The following is an 18,871-nucleotide window of genomic DNA, read 5'->3' as shown; positions in this document are numbered from 1 at the left end:
TCCTTGGACCTGTTGCCCCCTAAGCGGTTTATATATGTCACTGCCGAGATGTTGTCCATCATCTGTCGTATGGCAAAAGAAACTTTGCTAGCCGCTAGACTCCTCACCGCAAAGGAGTCTGCAAGGAGTTTCAGGCAGTTTATGTGCAGAACCTCCTCACACTCTGACCACTGCCCTCTTGTGGAAATATCTCCACAGCCGACTGGCATTAGACTCGATGACCAACTCCAGGGCTGACCTGAAGATGGCTCTGCCATTCCAGGCCTGCATGTGATAGAGCCACCAACTAAGTTCTGTCCGGTCTCCCGGCGACAGAGACACCTCCTGTGCATACAACAGACCTCTCCAGAGATGCCGTGCCTTCAGGCGTTGCAGGGCCCAGTAATACAATGGCCCCGGGAAGATCACTTGGATCGACAAGGACAGGAGGCCTACAACCCTGGCCGGATGACGAAGGGAAATGTTCTCCTTGTACACTGTTCTGCTTAACTCCTTGTGAATCAGAAGTATCTTCTTCTGGGGTAGGCGGAGGAACTGTTGCGCTGTGTTGACTTTGAATCCCAAGTAAATCATTTGTTGTGCTGGAATAAATTCCGATTTCCGAGCGTTCACTATGAGCCCGAGTCTCTGCAGAAGAGTTTGGGTCTTCTGAAGTTGTGAGACTAAAGTGGATTTTTCCTGGTGCATTAGGACAATGTTGTCCAGATGCACTATCAGTCGAACTGCCCGTGCACACAGCCATTCTATGGCCGGCTGTGGCACCGTGGTGAACTCTAAAAACTCGAACTGTAGGAAATGTCTGTGAGGAGGAAAAATGGGAATGGTGAGGTAGGCGTTCTTTATGTCAAGCCTTACCAACCAATCATTGGGCAGCAGAATATCCCATAGAAGGTGAATGCCCTCCATTTTGAAGTGGGGATACATCACACATCGATTGAAATCTTTCAGGTATACGAAAGTACATCACAGAACAGGAAACAAGCATTGCAGGCATCTAATTCCGACCTGAGTTCAGTGCCAGACAGTGGTTCAGACTGCGAATTGAGGAACAAAGGGGATAGTTCCTCACAGAACAAACTTGCCCCCGGTGAAGAGTTGAATTTTTTATGCATGGATTGAGACAAACAGTCCGCCCAATAAATTAACCAGCCAGAACTCAAGCTACAGGAACTACAAACGTAGGCAGAGGCGTAAGGAAGCAGGAAACACCACAAACCCCAGGAGGCATTTGACAGGAAGATAGAAGCCAAGGTAAATGTTAACATGAAATCCAACAAAACTATCATTAACCTTGCAAAGATAAATTTAATTAAGGCGAAGGAACAGATACTCAGTTTGGGACTTTCATATTTCCCAGAAAGCAATTTTAATTATTCCAAAACGAGGATGGATGTATATCGCTGTATAAGGAAGCTAAAACCTAAGAAACATCATAAGTTACTCAACAAGGAATCATTGAAAGAACCATCATTATTAAGGGAAAGAGCAGTTCAACTCAGCTCTACGAATATATCTGTGGATGCTATGGCCCTATTGATGGATTTACAGGAATTATGGACTGAGGGACATACATCACGTACACAGGAGTTCACACTAGACAAAAATGTAGATGTGGTCCCAAAAGCAACATCATCCAGAGAGCCAATGGTACCATCCCCATTCAGAGTTAAGTCTACATTTAATCCAACCAACTTGCGAGACTCGATTGATATCTTCAACGAGCATGTCGTAGCACAGATCAAACAGTTGAATCATGCGGTATTGAATACCAGAAGAAAATATAACAGACGAAATATGGAATATCATACCCTGATGAAAAGACTTGAGAATGAAGCTTCAATAGTCATCAGAAACTCCGACAAGGGAGGAAATATTGTGATCTGGGCTAAAGAGGATTATACCAAAGAGGCTTTATTGCAACTGAATGACCAAACATGTTACATCAAAAGAAATGGATCTTATCTCAAAGCAATATACAAAGCATATTATACCAAACTATCATCTTGGAGAGCTAAAGGATTAATAGCTATGGACGAATACAAATTCTTGAAAAATGAACATCCTACCACTCCATTGATCTACTTTATCCCCAAGATTCATAAGGAAGCGTGCAAACCACTGGGGAGACCAATCATATCCGCACGTGATGGACTTTTAGAACACACGTCACAATATGTAGACTATTATTTGCAAGGAAATGTCCAATCTTTACCTTCCTATGTACGAGATACCAGTGATTTTCTAAACAAATTGAGAGACTGCAATTGGCAAAGTGATTATTTGTTAATAGCGCTTGATGTCACATCACTGTATACCAGCATTAGGCACGTTGACTGCATTACGGCATTGAAACATTATTTATCCAAAAGATCGGATCCATTCTCACAGCACCATCAGATGTTGGTAGAAATGGTTGAATATTGTCTAGAAAATAATGTTTTCATGTTTAACAATATACACTTTCAACAAATATGAGGAGTAGCCATGGGTGCCAGCTTCTCCCCCAGCTATGCGTGTTTGCACATGGGTTGGTGGAAGGAGCTGGTACTCGCAACCGAATACAGTGATTGCATACAAAATAACATCATATTATGGTTCCGTTTCATAGACGATTTGTTTATCATCTGGAAAGGCACACATCAGGAAGTGTAGGAGTTTATTAACTCAATGTGAAAACATTAAACTTACACTTTACTGCCACAATAAGTGAAACCACAGTCAATTTTCTAGACATCCAGGTGACCGTCATAACAACATTATTGATACTAAACTGTATCGTAAAGAAACAGTGGGCAATTCTACTTTACATGCCAGCAGTGCCCACCCAAGACATTTAATAAACAGCATCCCCCATGGGGAAATGCTGAGACTGAGGAGGGTGAACAGTAACCTAGAATCTCTCATAGGGGCCAAAGAAGAAAGTAACGCCAGGTTCCTAGAAAGGGGATATTCACTCAAAGCTACCAATGGGGCTATAGTCAAATCCATGATTCCTGATAGATTAGAGCTGATCAAGAACAAACCAGAGAAACAAGTAAGTCAGCAAGAACAACATGTATCACAGGCCACTTGAGTCAAATCTAAAACAGATGATTTCAGGATAATCATGGAATACAGTAGGCAACATAAGGAATTACGAAGTATTATTACACAGAACTGTCCGTTAGTATTGGGGGATCCAGTGATAGGACACACGTTATCACAAAAGGTTACTATTACCCACAGGAGGACGCCCTCTATGAGGACTAAACTAGTAAAAACAAGCCCTGAATTGATTGAAAGTTGCAGTTGGCTCAAGTCTCACAAGGGGTTTTTCAGATGTAAGACATGCAAAGCATGTCAACAAGGGATAAACAAAACTACATATTCAATCCCCTTTAGTCCCGTGGAAAATAAAATCAGCAAACTCCTGACATGTAAAACCGTGTATATGATCTATGTATTGGTGTGTCCTTGTGGGCTACAATACATTGGAAGTACAAACTTGAAGCACATAAATGTGTACTTCAGCAAATTAGAGCTATTACAAACCAGGGCAATACATACCCAGTGGCAAGACATTTCAAGGAATACTATAATTCAAGGACTCAAGAATTAAAATATTTCCTTATAGACTCTGTTCCTCCCAGCAGAAGAGGAGGAAATAGGGAGGCTAAGCTACGCAGACTTGAAACTAGGTATATCCTTGAAATGGATTCCAAGTACCCAGGGGGTCTGAACACAGCAGAAGATTTGGACACCTGTCTTTAGTAACCCAAATATAACAATCTGCACTGGTATACATAAGTCAGAAGGGTTTCTATCAGATGTTTTATGTTATTTATATTTAATATTTATCCATATGTGACCTGTCCAACACGAGATAGCTGCAACAAGAAATTTCAAAGAAATCATGAATATACAGGATAAAAGAAAGAAGATTTATTTTGAATTTGTACACATTTACCCATATATATAAAGTGAGATTATAGAATAGGGATCGTATGGTATTTAAACAGTGATTCTGGCAGATCTGATGGCTTATTGATAATCACCATCTAGATACGAATATTTTATTTTAACAGATACAATATTAACAGGTACAATGAATAATGTAATTGTACAACAGGAAAATATTTTTCAATATTTAAGCACTAAGGCACTTACACTTTTTTGCACATTTTGCACTTTGGACCAAGAATATGGACCAACAAAAGAACTGGTCATAGGAAACAGTAAATACCAAGGGACATTGTCAGTTTGCGCATTGCATATATGCACATATTTAATGTTAATGTATTTTACACAGCAAATTATGAGCATGATTGGAGGACAGCATTATAAAATAAATGGCTATCCCCAAGGGATGATAATTAATAAGGTTTTACAAAACTATTTTAGATCAACAGATTTTATGCAATTAATGGTTATTTAACTATTTATAGATTTTATATGTATTTATTTAATTATGCAATTGTTGATGATGTTTAACCTTTTATCAAGCCCAGTGCAACAAATGCATTAATGCGACAAACTGGTATTTACAGAATGTAAATTATTTCAGAAAGTATTTCTTCTATGTCGATACCTGTCTACATTTTTTGCACGAATCACAATGCACTATGCCACTTTAAAAGGCCGTCTGTGTCCGGCGGGGAGGAATCTCAAGTGCCAGCAGAGAGAAAGAGAGAGATAGATAGATATATATTCGCTTCACTTGCACCAAATTCTCGCACTCACGAACGGGTGCTGTACGGCAGGGGGTGCTCCCACCAATATTATCTCTGCACGCCTCCTCTCCACTTCAGAAAAGATACAGCACTTGCGGGGGAGAGTCAATAGATTTATTCTGACTCACAACGCACCAGACGCGTTTCGGCAAACGGCTTCCTCGATGGTATGAGGGCGCGCCAGAAACGGCCATATTTTATGTTTACATGTGACCACATTTCCTGTTATCAACATAGACATAGGACCAATTCATTCATATTACTCCTAGCGCCATATTTAAATGTCCTATAAATCATAACATTGGCGATTTACAGAAAAATGCCACAGGTAAATTACCCGAGATCGGCATAGTCCAACGACTGTTTGCACTTAAACAATTTGTTGTAATAGTAATTCATCTAAATAGATGCAAACAGTCACCACATCACGCCCTAAATGGGCCAGTGGTCCCGCATGCTTTAATACTCATGCACGGAACTATCTGAACACATCTGTTATCAAACCAATTCAGCCCTAAATGGGCTCAAGCGCTATTGACCAATTATCATATACGGTCCTTCTCTAAACCCCGCAAAAGTGAAAAATATCAATTTAATTAGAATATATCCTTTGGTGTCAAAAGAAACAGGAAACAATTATTATTATTATATACAAAGGAGTTAAATTCATCATATTTCTCAAATCCTCATCAGTTATATTTCAACATCAAATTATAGCATACAAATCCGAATTCATTTATAAGATATATCCATATCTATAAATATGATAGAGTAACAAGTCCCAGGGGTAACTGCTTCTATAGGGGAGAGAGCCCTCTACCCTTGATGCACTGTAAGTTCTTCATTACTATTAAGCCCACCGGGGGTCTTTGTACCAAGAGCTATAATGTACCTCGACTCCAGCCTTCTTAACTTAGTTACTCTATCCCTTCCTCTTAGATTCACAGGCACATGATCCAGTGCAAAGAAGGTCAATAAGTCACTATTAAAATTATGATGCGCTTGAAAATGTCTTGCAACGGGATACGTTACATCCCGATTTCTTATGGCTCGTGTGTGTTCTATATATAATATATATATAAATCTATCCAGAATATGTCAGTTTCAACGTTAACATTTTGAACTAAAAACACAGAAATTCTCCAGCTTGAACCCTTACACTGTTTATGACCACACATATTACATCACTCATGACGTGTTCTATTACATAATTTATGACATCACAACCTCGGACAGGTAAATATGCGTTGGCTCTGCCAAACATGATAAAACATGCCTTCCCTGCCTGCAGTAGTGATTGCAGAGGAGGCAAGTCTGCTCCCAGCCGGCGGGAGATTTAAACATGCTCCCACCAACTGGGAGCAGACTTCTGTTCTGTTTCCCTGCCGTCACTTCTGCGAACAGGGAAATATTAAACATATTGCTCCCTCCCAGAGAAGGAGCAAGCATAGATAGCTGCTCCTTCTGGGTGAGAGCAATGCTGGCTCCCACACTATGCTGGGAGACGGTATGGGCCCTGGGACCTGCCCCCAATGTATTGCTTGGTGGGTACGACAGGTGGTCATCGCGGCACTCCTATATAATAAAGAGAGGCCTCAGTGTTTGGGGTCACCAGTGCCCGAGAAGGCTCCAAGAGGGGGACCGGGTGGCCCTCTTCCCCGTTTTTGTTTCACTTGGCCCCAGACAATTGCATCCTAATGAGGCTTGGGGAGGGGTGCCACTGTGGCCCCTCTCCTTTTTTAAATTCAATGTTGCCCAGGTATGGGGTCCTTGTGGCTTAATAAGGCTCAAGGAGAGTGTCGAATGGCCCCCTCCCTTTTTTATGGAAACTTGCACTGGTGGATGGGGGTCCCGGGATCTAATAATGCTCGGGAGGGGTCAGAGTGGCCCACTGCTCCTATAAAAAAAAAATGTGATCCCGGATATGGGGTCGCTGCGGCCTAAAATGGCTCAGGAAGGGGGGCCATATGCCCACCTCCCCTTAAATAAATTGCCCCGGTAATGGGGTCTCTGTGGCCCAAATACCAACCCTATGCCACGCATGCCAAAGGCCATGCTAAGCCTTGGCAGCCTGCCTGGGGTTGCATGCCTGCAGTGGGGTTGGGCACAGTCCCTGTGGCCAACACCCGCACTGCCAAAGGCCGTGTGCAGCATGTGGTTGGGTGCCTACCTGGAGTTGGACGCAGGGGCTGGCTGCAAAGGCCATGCACGGGGTGGGGTTGACTGCCTCTAGGTATGGTTAGGCACAGACCCTGGCTACCCCAAGACCTGTGGCCAACCCTCTGAAGTGTATGGTCGGCTGTCTACAGCAGGTTGGACATATGGCCTGAATTCCTACGGCCAACTCCGTGCCACTCACCATCAGAGGCAAGGCCACGTGGGGTTGGCTTGCTCTGGGGATGATTGAACACATGACTTGACCACAGACCAGGTCCTGTGGCCAACCCCCTGAAGTGCATGTCTAAAGGCCAATTGTAGCGTTGGGTTGGCTGCCTGCGGTGGGGAGGGACGCAGGGACTGGCTGCAAGCCAGGCCTTGCAACCAATGCCACATAATTTCCGACTAAAGGCCATTCACGCGGGGGTTAGCTGTACATATGATAATAAATTATTACTTTACATTTAAAAAAGAATTCACTGGAAACAAACAAAGGTTAAAGTGACATTATAGTTAGGAATTATTATATTTTACTTTAATTTTTTTTTAAAATAGACATTCACTGAAAAGCCAAACGTTAAAGTGATGTTATAGTTAGTTGAATAGATAACTTTCACCAGTTATAGTTTGCAGAACCATGCACTCCTTATGACTTCATATATTTCATCACTCATGACATGTTTTATGATGTAATTTATGACATCAGTGATGACATCATCTAACCTACTTTTATAAACATTGCTCATAAACGAGTATCGTATTAAAGGTCTGTAAGTACAAAATATCTCAGAATAATATGAAGCATAATTAATTCCATGACACGTACACCTCCTTTAGGTGAAGCCAGCTGGTGTTATGTGCAACATTATTAGCACTATACCATAGATTTCATAGGTAGCTGAGTTCACATCAACGATGAACCACAGATAGACGGTAACCCCTACTGCACAAGGTGTTTAATCAGTATACAACTGTTCAGACAAAGTCCAGGGCCAGATGCATCAAAGGTTTTTACTCCTACTGTGTCTATGGAAAAATGCTTTAGTACATACAGGCCCAAGTTCCCCCATATACTCAACTTCTATTACATAACTAATGCCCTACTATGGACAGCCTTTACCTGTATCAAACCCTTCACAGTCACTAAATCTACAGTGATAAATTAAATGGATATGAGTTGAAAAGTGGGTACTGTAAACAGGGTTTACTCTATTGACAGAATTTAGTCTATACCACACTGTCTGCACACTGAGAGCTAGTATCTGCGAAGAACAGTGTTCGTTCTCTTGAGCTAGTATCTGCGAAGAACAGTGTTCATTCTATTTAAAACTTGTCCAAAGAGACACTATTTATTAAAATACATAATGTCGGAAGGTGCTAAAGGTCATACTACCTGCAGTCTTCATACTGTGGTGAAAACCTTACAGATAGCCCACTTCCTGAAGCTAATCAATCACATGTTAGTACCCGAAGCACACAGTCTTCTGTCTTACGTAGAAATTGTTATGCTAAGACAATTCTGTCAAAATACTCAAGCCTGCTTACAGTACTTAGTATCTTCTATGAAGAATCTTTGCCCTGTTGGAAACGTTTTCTGCAGAACCAAAAAACGTGTCTGGAACATATTGCACACCAGTAGTCAACTGTCACCTGCACACAAAGTTACTCCTAAATACAAAGGTCATTTATTAATCTGGGCAATGTTGCCACATGTTCTGTATATTTTTCCAATAAAATCTGTACATGGAAAGTATATCATGTGGAGCTGCTGTTATTTAATTATGTTACCATGATGGACTTTTACAATAGAATACACCTGTCATTTGAAATAAACCATAAACTTTGGGATTGGGAACATGTTTTACATAGTGTAAGCAATGAGGGGAAGAGAAAGTCCACTTTGACATAACGTAAAATTCAAGTTACTGAAAACAATCATACCATTGTTAGATTAGTGGGCAAGCTTTTTGATGAACAAGGGTTAGTGCTACATTTTAGGCAAACACAGATCAAGGGATTTTGTGCATTCAGCAATGAATGACTGGATATAATATAATTATCTGCTCCTAACTAATGCTGCAACTGAATAGATTATAAATGCAACTGAAACAAGAGAATTATTTGTCTCAGGCACAGGTGGACTAAATATATGAACTTGTAATGGAATTGGAATACGTGCTCTGCTTAATTCTGTAACTGATGTGATAAATTACTAGACAATGGATTTGTTGTGAATATACAATGAAAAACAATTTACTTATCCTATATTTCCCAAAGTAATAGCTTTTTCACCACGTTTACTCGTAATGAATTTTCCTTTTTTCTATTTCTATAGGACTTTCACTATTGCACTGTTGGTCAGACAAAGGTTGTGAAACCAAAGTGTCGCCTGTTCTTGTTTAGGCAGCGTATGCATGACATTGAATGAGAAATAAACAATCAGTAAATAAATTCTGCTGTTTCCAGAGTGCTGGTTTACAATGTGTGGTGTTATTGGTAACCACAGTCATCCAAGAAATAATTATATATAGTCCCTCAAAAGCTGAGCACTCAGTGGGTTGAAAATGTAATTTATTAGCCCAAACAGACACGTTTCGTCATTCTCGCCTTTATCAATGTTTATATGGCTTAATGGTGTCATATTCCAACTTTTAAAGTGACTTGGCTTCTTCCTATTAGATGAGGCATGTTTTATCTACAAAGAAAGGACAATTAGTTCCCCGTAATTATTTCATATACTCCTCCGCCATCTTTACATGTGATTGTAACGTAGATTTTAAATGTCACATTTCTCCATATATTATCAGTCCATTTAGTAGATGTTTCTCCACAATGATTTGGGGCATATAGGTTCTTCAACACTCCTGATGGCAGTCGGTTCTCACACCATTGACATCATTTTATAACCCTCGTTCTTCCGTATATTCCCTTTCATTTGTCACCTACCCGCAGACGCTCGTCTTAGTGATGCCAGAGTCTGTACATTTAGTCATGTCCTAATCCAGTTCGCAGGGGTGACATGCTCGGGTATCAGCAGTTCTGACAGTCTGCAATATCCACTTCACCAACTTGCTGCTGACTGCTGTTGAACTTAACCAAGCGGGGGCCTCCGTTGCACGTGTGGCAGTGCATATTTAAACTGTCCATCAAAGGCGGAGGACTCAGCTGGTTCAGAATGTAACTTATTAGCCCAAACAGATGCGTTTCAGCATCCTCGCCTTTATTGGTGTTCATATGGCTAAATGATGTCACATTCCAACTTTTGAAGCAGCTTGGCTTCCTCCTATTGAATTAAGTGTGTTTATCTACAAAGAAAGTATATATATATATATATATATATATATATATATATATATATATATATATATATATTACCTACTGGCGGTCGCCAGTAGGTAGTTATAGTTAGGACCACGTTTCCATAGGAAAACCTCAACATTCTATTTTGAATAACTTTGGCGCCGGTCGACGAATCCTCGCGAATTTCTCAAAATAGGTGGGGCGCTACGCTCCGCTCCTACCCTGAAAGTCTCGGGGGGATCCGTCAAGCGGGGGCTGAGATAAAAGGGGGGTCCCAAAACGCGTTTTTCCCATGCATTTTTCCATAGGACCTTTAGAACGAGCTACAGCCCGAACGGCTGAACAGAATTACTCAAAATTTGGCAGAGAGGTAGTCCCTAGGTCAAGGAAGTGCCTTTTGTAGGTTTGGTGTAAATCTGTTCAGTAGATTCTGAGAAAATAGCCTTTAAATCAATATATATATCTGAGCCCGCTTACGGTACGCTTACCGTACGCTTACGGTAAGCGTACGGTGACGTGCGCGAGCGCGATTCTGATTGGCTCTTAGATCTTAGTAAACATTCGAATCGGCCGAAACCAGGAAGCGGCGGCCGCCATTTTCTGTGTTTCACTCTGAAAAAAAAAGAGTGAAAACAAGAAAAGGGGGCAATGAGGAGAGTTACAGACCCCCTTACATTTGTGAGGGGGTCAAAGAAGGACTGTAAAGTACAAAACAAACATTTATTGATTTTTAAAAAAAATCACGGGGTACGCGTACGGTAAGCTTACGGTAAGCGTACGGAAGAAACATGGCGTGCGCGAAGGAGATTCTGATTGGCCCATAGATCTTAGTAAACATTCGAATCGGCCGAAACCAGGAAGCGGCGGCCGCCATTTTGTGTGTTTCACTCAGAAAAAAAACAGAGAAAACAAGGAAAGGGGGCAATGAGGAGAGTTACAGACCCCCTAACATTTGTAAGGGGGTCAAAGAAGGACAGAAAAGTACAAAAAAAACATTTATTGATTTTAAAAAAAATCACGGGGTACGCGTACCGTAAGCTTACGGTAAGCGTACGGTAAAAAAAATAAAAAAAAATAAATGAAAAGCAGATTTAAGAGTTTGCTCATCATATGTCCTCCATGTGCGCACGGTGCGCGAAGCGCATCGTGCGTTCATGGCCCATCTAGCGTAATGTGGGCACGCGGTGCGCGAAGCGCACCGCGTGCTCACTGTGCGCGCACGGTGCGCGAAGCGCACCGTGCGCGCATGGAACGAACTGCGTTAAGTGGGCGCGCACGCCACAAATGGCGTAAAGTAACTTAGCATTTAAAAAACCGTACAAATTCACTGAAAAAACCATAGGTTTCACACATGTTATAGTTAGCTGGACATTTTACTGATAAAAAACCAATGAAATTCCCCCGTTATAGTTACTGTAGGCAACTATAACTCACGCGACCGTAATCCTCTGCTGATGACATATGTGTCTTTATGAAAAAAAAATATTTGTAATATATGTATAGCTAAAATTTAATGGAAGAAGACATGGGCAAATAAGTGTCTAAATACAGTATTAGCATCAGCAGAGGATTGCGGTCGCGTGAGTTATAGTTGCCTACAGTAACTATAACGGGGGAATTTCATTGGTTTTTTATCAGTAAAATGTCCAGCTAACTATAACATGTGTGAAACCTATGGTTTTTTCAGTGAATATATATATATATATATATATATATATACATATATAAATATATATATATATATATATATTCCCCCCCCCCCCCCCCGCAGCACCTACCTGGATCACATGTGCATCCTGGAACCTGCAGGTTCCATGTATTGCAGGTTGGTGGGCAAACACTAGGGAAAGGGGACAGAGCGGGTCCCTACCAATGGGGAGGTGGCTGGACTTTTAAAATTAGGTGTTTCAAAGGCCTCCTGAACACTAAGGCATCTGAAGAAGGCCGACTGTGGCTGAAATGCATTATGCCGCCTCAACTCGATTAAAGGTGTTTCCAACTCGTCCCCGTGTGACCTCCACTCTTTCCTTAGGAGGAGGTGTGTTGGATATGTTCACGTCTGCCAGTCGCGTGATTTGGAGGCCCCCGCTCCACAAGTTGGCCACAGACATTGCTGGCGGCTGCTTCGGCAGGTTTGGAATGTGCTCCGAGGTATCGGAAAGTCCTTGGCCCGCCTCTACGTCCAGGAGCATTAGATGGCGGTGATACGTATGGCGGGATGTATTAACACTCCTGCCTCTGCCTACATTGCTACCTGGAATGTGGGGCTGAAGCGGTGTTTGGAGACCCGAGGAGACACTGTGAGATTAATTTAAGCAGGAATTTGGCAATTTGTCACACCATTGTTCGCCCTGCACCCCGCCATTCCACTGGGACTTTACATCCCCCCCTGCAGCACCTACCTGGATCACAGGTGCATCCCGGAACCTGCAGTTTCCATGTATTGCGGGTTGGTGAGCAAGCACTAGGGAAAGGGGACGGAGCGGGTCCCTACCAATGGGGAAGTGGCTGGACTTTTAAATGTAGGTGTTTCAAATGGTAAACAGACATAATATCGAATTAAAAATATCGACAGGACAGAATATCGAGTTTTTAATATAGAATGGACAGAATATCGAATTGCCAAAATATAGTGGTGAAGAATATCGAAAATCAGGTAAGAAATAAAATATCGATTTTAAATAATATAGAAGTAAGTAATATCGACAGTCATAATATAGTTGTTAAAAATATCGATTTTTTTTATAGTGTTTTAAGTGTTAGTATATGTGTTAAAAGTATGTATAAATTTTGGAATGTATGTTTGAATATTTTTAAAGTAATGAATTTTGTTATTTAAATTTTGCGTTTTACTTCTGTAGCGGGTTGTGGGTTTATAGGGGAATAGGGTGGGAAGTAATTTAATTGTTATTAGGTCATTATTAATTGGTATTGAAAATTAATTGGTTGATTAATTATTAATTGGTAAATAATTTGTATTAATTGGTAATTAATTTGTATTGTTTAATTGATAATTATGTTAATTGTATTAATTTATTATTTGTAGCGGGTTGTGGGTTTATAGGGGAATATGGTGGGAATTAATTTAATTGTAAATAATTAATTATTGAAATAATTTTTGTATATTGCTAAATAATTTATTCTTAATTAATTATTAATTGGTATTAATTTTATTTATTAATTTTTGGTATTGAAAATTAATTGGTTGTTAATTAATTATTAATAGGTTATTAATAAAAAAATATTGGTATTTATAATAACTTGATTATTAAATATTTTGTGATTGGTAATTAATTTTAATATTTTTATGGGGTATTAATAATTTATTTATTTTTAATAAAATATTAAATTATTATTTTCTCTACTATTGCACTTACTGGAGTGGGAATAGTAATTTTTACCCCTACGCTATCCAACGCATTCCCTACTATTGCACTCACTGGAGTGGGAATAATAATTTTTACCCATACGGTATCCAACGCTTACCCTACAGTTGCACTCACTGGAGTGGGAATAGTAAATTTCACCCTCCTGCTATCCAACGCTTTCCCTACTGTTGCACTCTCTGGAGTGGGAATAGTAATTTTTACCCCTACGCTATCCAACGCTTTCCCTACTGTTGCACTCTTTGGAGTGGGAATGGTAATTTTTACCCCTACGCTATCCAACGCTTTCCCTACTGTTGCACTTTTTGGAGTGGGAATAGTAATTTTTACCCTCCCACTAGCCAATGCTTTCCCTACTGTTGCACTCACTGGAGTGGGAATAGTAATTTTTACCCCTACGCTATCCAACGCTTTACCTACTGTTGCACTCTTTGGAGTGGGAATAGTAATTTATACCCCTACGCTATCCAACGCTTTCCCTACTGTTGCACTCTCTGGAGTGGGAATAGTAATTTTCACCCCTACGCTATCCAACGCTTTCCCTACTGTTGCACTCTTTGGAGTGGGAATGGTAATTTTTACCCCTACGCTATCCAACGCTTTCCCTACTGTTGCACTTTTTGGAGTGGGAATAGTAATTTTTACCCTCCCACTAGCCAACGCTTTCCCTACTGTTGCACTCACTGGAGTGGGAATAGTAATTTTTACCCCTACGCTATCCAACGCTTTCCCTACTGTTGCACTCTTTGGAGTGGGAATAGTAATTTATACCCCTACGCTATCCAACGCTTTCCCTACTGTTGCACTCTCTGGAGTGGGAATAGTAATTTTTACCCCTACGCTATCCAACGCTTTCCCTACTGTTGCACTCTTTGGAGTGGGAATAGTAATTTTTACCCCTACCCCATCTGACGTTTTCCCTACTGTTGCACTCACTGGAGTGGGAATAGTAAATTTTGCCCTCCCGCTATCCAACGCTTTCCCTACTGTTGCACACTCTGAAGTGGGAATAGTAATTTTTACCCCTACGCTATCCAACGCTTTCCCTACTGTTGCACTCTCTGGAGTGGGAATAGTAATTTTTAGCCCTACTCTATCCAACGTTTTCCCTACTGTTGCACTCTTTGGAGTGGGAATAGTAATTTTTACCCCTACGCTATCCAATGCTTTCCCTACTGTTGAACTCACTGGAGTGGGAATAGTAGATTTTACCCTCCCGCTATCCAACGCTTTCCCTACTGTTGCACTCTGGAGCGTGAATATTAATTTTTACCCCTACGCTATCCAATGCTTTCCCTATTATTGCACTTACTGGAGTGGTAATAGTAAATTTTACCCGCCCGCTATCCTACGCAAAAATTATTGCATTTTTTAAATTAATATTACGTTAATATATATGTATTATTATTATTTTTTACTTACAATAATTATTTATTAATTTTAAAGTTATTTAAGTATTTTTAAGTATGTTTCAGTTAATTATATGTTTTATTTCAATAATTTTACATTAATTTTAAGACATTTAAAATAATTCGATATTGTGACTAACTATATTTTTTACAACGATATTTTGAATTCTATATTTTTGTACTTACCTGTTTGGAGATAGGGCTTCGATATTTTGGCATTCTATATTTTTCCTTCGATATTTTGGCAATTCGATATTCTCCTTCTCGATATTTCGTCAGTGATCCGTTTCAAATGCCTCCTGAACACTAAGGCAACTGAAGAAGGCCGACTGTGGCCGAAATGCATTATGCCGCCTCAACTCGATTAAAGGTGTTACCAACTCGTCCCCCGTGTGGCCTCTGCTCTTTCCTTGGGAGGAGGTGTGTTGGATATATATATATATATATATATATATATATCACAAAACACACGCGTCTCTCCGCAGCGTGAAACAGGCCACACCAACCATGCTTGTTGCAGTCATTTATTTGAGGCAGAAAAAGCATAACACGTGTCAACTCTAATGAGTCTTAATCATATGCAGGCATTCAAACGGTGGGATCGTCCGCTTTAAAAAGACGTAACTTTAAACCTTGATATATATATATATATAAGTATGTATGTATATATGTGTATGTATGTACATATACAGACGACTGGAAGCAGGTGGAGATTATACCCCTCCTCAAGAAACCAACGGCCGATCCAACGGACAAAAAACCTACCGGCCCATCTCTCTCCTACCCTTCGCTGCCAAAGTCACCGTGAGACTCGTAAACACCCAACTGACCGCCTTCATCAAAGAGAACTCCATCCTGGACACCTCCCAGTCTGGATTCCGCTGCAACCACAGCACCGAGACCGCCCTCCTCACCGCCACTGACGACATCCGCATGCTACTCGACCAGGGACACAACACGGCCCTCATCCTTCTGGACCTCTCTTCAGCCTTTGACACCATTTCATATCCCACACTTGCAGCCAGACTTCACGACGCGGGGATACAAGGAACCACTCTTGACTGGATACAATTCATCCTCTCCTGCCGGACCCAGAGGATCAGACTCCCTCCCTTCCTCTCCGAACCCACCAATATCAACTGCGGAGTGCCCCAAGGATCATCGCTCAGCCCGACGCTCTTCAACATCTACATGGCCCCCCTCGCCGCCATGGTCAGACAGCCTGGGCTCAGCATTGTATCCTACGCCGACGACACCCAGCTCATCCTCTCACTCACGAAGAAGCCCGAAGACACCAGACTCTGCTTCCAGGAAGGAATGAAGAATGTGGCAGTCTGTTGAAGCTCAACTCTGAGATGAACGAGGTCCTCATCCTCGGACCCTGCACCTCCGCCTGGGAAAACACCTGGTGGCCCGCCGCCCACAGGAGCCCGCCCACCCCCACAGACCAAGCACGAAACCTCTGCATCATCCTCGACACCTCCCTTTCCATGAACTGGCAGATCAACGCCGTCGCCTCCACCAGTTTCAACTGCCTACGCATCCTCCGCAAGATTTTCAAATGGATCCCCCTGACTGCAGAAGAACCGTCGCACCCACGCACTCATAACCGGCAGACTGTACTACGTCAACGCCCTATACGCCGGTATCAACAGAACCCTTCTACACAAACTCCAAACCATCCAGAACGCCGCAGCCAGACTCATCCTCAGGGCACCACGTCACAAACACATGACCCAACACCTACGAGACCTCCACTGGCTCCCCGTCGAGAAGAGGGTCACCTTCAAACTCCTCACCCACGCCTACAAATCACTCAACAACATCGGACCCAAATACCTCAACGAGACACTATCCTTCCACGCACCCAAGAGGAACCTCTGATCCGCCGAACTCACCCTGGCAGAGGTCCCCCGCATCCGCAGAAACAGAACAGGCGGGAGCCTTCTCCCACATCGCAGCCAAGACCTGGAACGAGCTCCCTGTGAACATCAGACGCTCCCCGACCCTGTACACGTTCATGAAGGACCTCAAGACCTGGCTCTGCAACTGATCCGGAGCAGCCCCCCCCCCCCCCAGCTCCTTGAGACCCTCACGGGTGAGTAGCACGCTATGTAAAACCCTGATTGATTGATATATTTATGTATATCACAACCACTTTCTGAAAAAAGGCCGCTGCTCACCAATCTCCGGTAAATAGCACAGGTTTATTTCAGCGTAGCAAACACCAACACGTTTCCACTCTGACGAGTCTTGCTCACGGTTAGCGAGTCCCTTGTCAGTATCATCTACATATGCATACTTTCCTGTCCTGCCTATTATGGCATTCTGGGGTTTGTAGTTTCAACATAAACATATACAGATTTACTTTTCACACAGTTGTCTTTTACAATACATAGGTAGCAATGATGATCATGCTGCATTTGATTGTGGGAATTATTTGTCATGATCTGTGTTGTCGGTTCTAATAATATTGCTCTAATGTTGTTGTTTGGCCTCCACCTATATTGCATCCTTAGCCCTTTCCATTTGAGGTTTGGTGATCTAGATACATTAATTGCATTTCTTTCAACAGGGTAGCCCTTGTCTTACCATCTGAGGGTCCTTCTTCCTTACTATGGTCAGTGTTGGATTCACTTATTTTCTCTGGTGGCATTGTTATCTTTATTTTAGAGTCTGTCGCATTTCTTTTTTTTTTAAAGCATCAAATCATCTTGTGAATGTGACGACTGTGCCATTTAGATAATCCTGTTCATCCCTCAAGTATTTTCTTTCTTTTCTGGCTTCTATATCAGATTCATGTTTGTCCAACCTTGCTTCCATTTTCTTGTGCGTGTGCTATTTTTTCCTATGTTTCCTGTATGGATTTGGTCAGATCTTCTACATGCATTTTGGCGGATTTTATTAGTATCATCATCACATTTTATTCATTTAGTGGAAATCAACATTAGTTAAACACCATCAATAAGAAGGAATGGAGGACTCAACCTACATATAGAATATGGTGACAAACAAAATAGACACATTTACTGATATAAAAGCACCAGATAGGAGACAATAGCCATTCACAAGATACTCAGCCCTATATGTGGTAATACTGCAAAAAACACATATAAACATCAACCGCACATAGCACTGACTTGATTAAAATTCAGCGCACTCAAAGCTAATATAACACAGGTCCTTACAATCAGTTGAGTCATCAAACATCCAGCAAATAGACATAGCAAACAAACAACTCTAATCAACATACAATATTCTAATGATGTGTATCCTTTAGGAAGGTAACATGAATACCTCTCACACAGTAGGAGACTAACATCAGCTTACAGCTATGAAAGGAATAGATGGGCACTTAGCCAATAGAGAGAACGTCACCACAAATAGCAGACAAGGCCACTGATCTAAACCAACACATAGAGGAAGGTAAACCGCAAAAAAAAGAGGCACTTAGCCCAAAATGTGGAACTTATGACCAAGAACTGACCCTAGGTCAATGATAAAAACACAGATCAAAGCGGTACAAAAGGGGGTGGTGATGGACGGAGCATCAGAGCCAATCAAACACTCACACCCAGTCAACAGATCTGGGTTTGATCCATCACCGTTTTTTAGCCCACTCTGCCACCCCAGTTCAGACATGGCCATATGCAAATCAGTCTGACCCTGTACCTCATGGGAACAGTCCAGCCCGAACTGCCAAGCCATGCCTTCCCTGGACCGGAAACAAGCTTCCTATGACCGGTTTCTGGCATTTCAGCCGTCTTCAGCCAGGCTTGCTTGAATCCAGTGGCAAAGTGAGCAAGGGACTCACGTCTGAGCATACCCTGCCAACTTATGGCGAACAAAGCGGTACAAAACACAGACCATTCATACAACATTAGAGCTATATTATTAGAACCCACTACAC

The 18,871-nt window shown here is 41.7% G+C and overlaps 1 protein-coding gene across 5 annotated transcripts in view; it reads left to right on the top strand.

Moving 5' to 3' along the window:
- Window positions 1–18,871, top strand: part of LOC146856651 (zinc finger protein 540-like) — a 330,854-nt gene that overhangs the window by 137,207 nt on the left and 174,776 nt on the right. The window contains exon 3 of one of the 5 annotated variants that reach the window (XM_085654831.1): window positions 17,537–17,581. The exons of the other annotated variants lie outside the window; for them this stretch is intronic. The gene's annotated coding sequence lies outside the window, so the exon portion shown is untranslated. The remainder of the gene's footprint in view (window positions 1–17,536; window positions 17,582–18,871) is intronic. 5 annotated transcript variants of the gene reach the window in all.

Source organism: Triturus cristatus, chromosome 4_1, assembly GCF_964204655.1.
Source record: "Triturus cristatus chromosome 4_1, aTriCri1.1, whole genome shotgun sequence".
Classification (NCBI taxonomy): Eukaryota; Metazoa; Chordata; class Amphibia; order Caudata; family Salamandridae; genus Triturus; species Triturus cristatus.
This window is presented reverse-complemented; position numbering and strand designations above follow the sequence as displayed.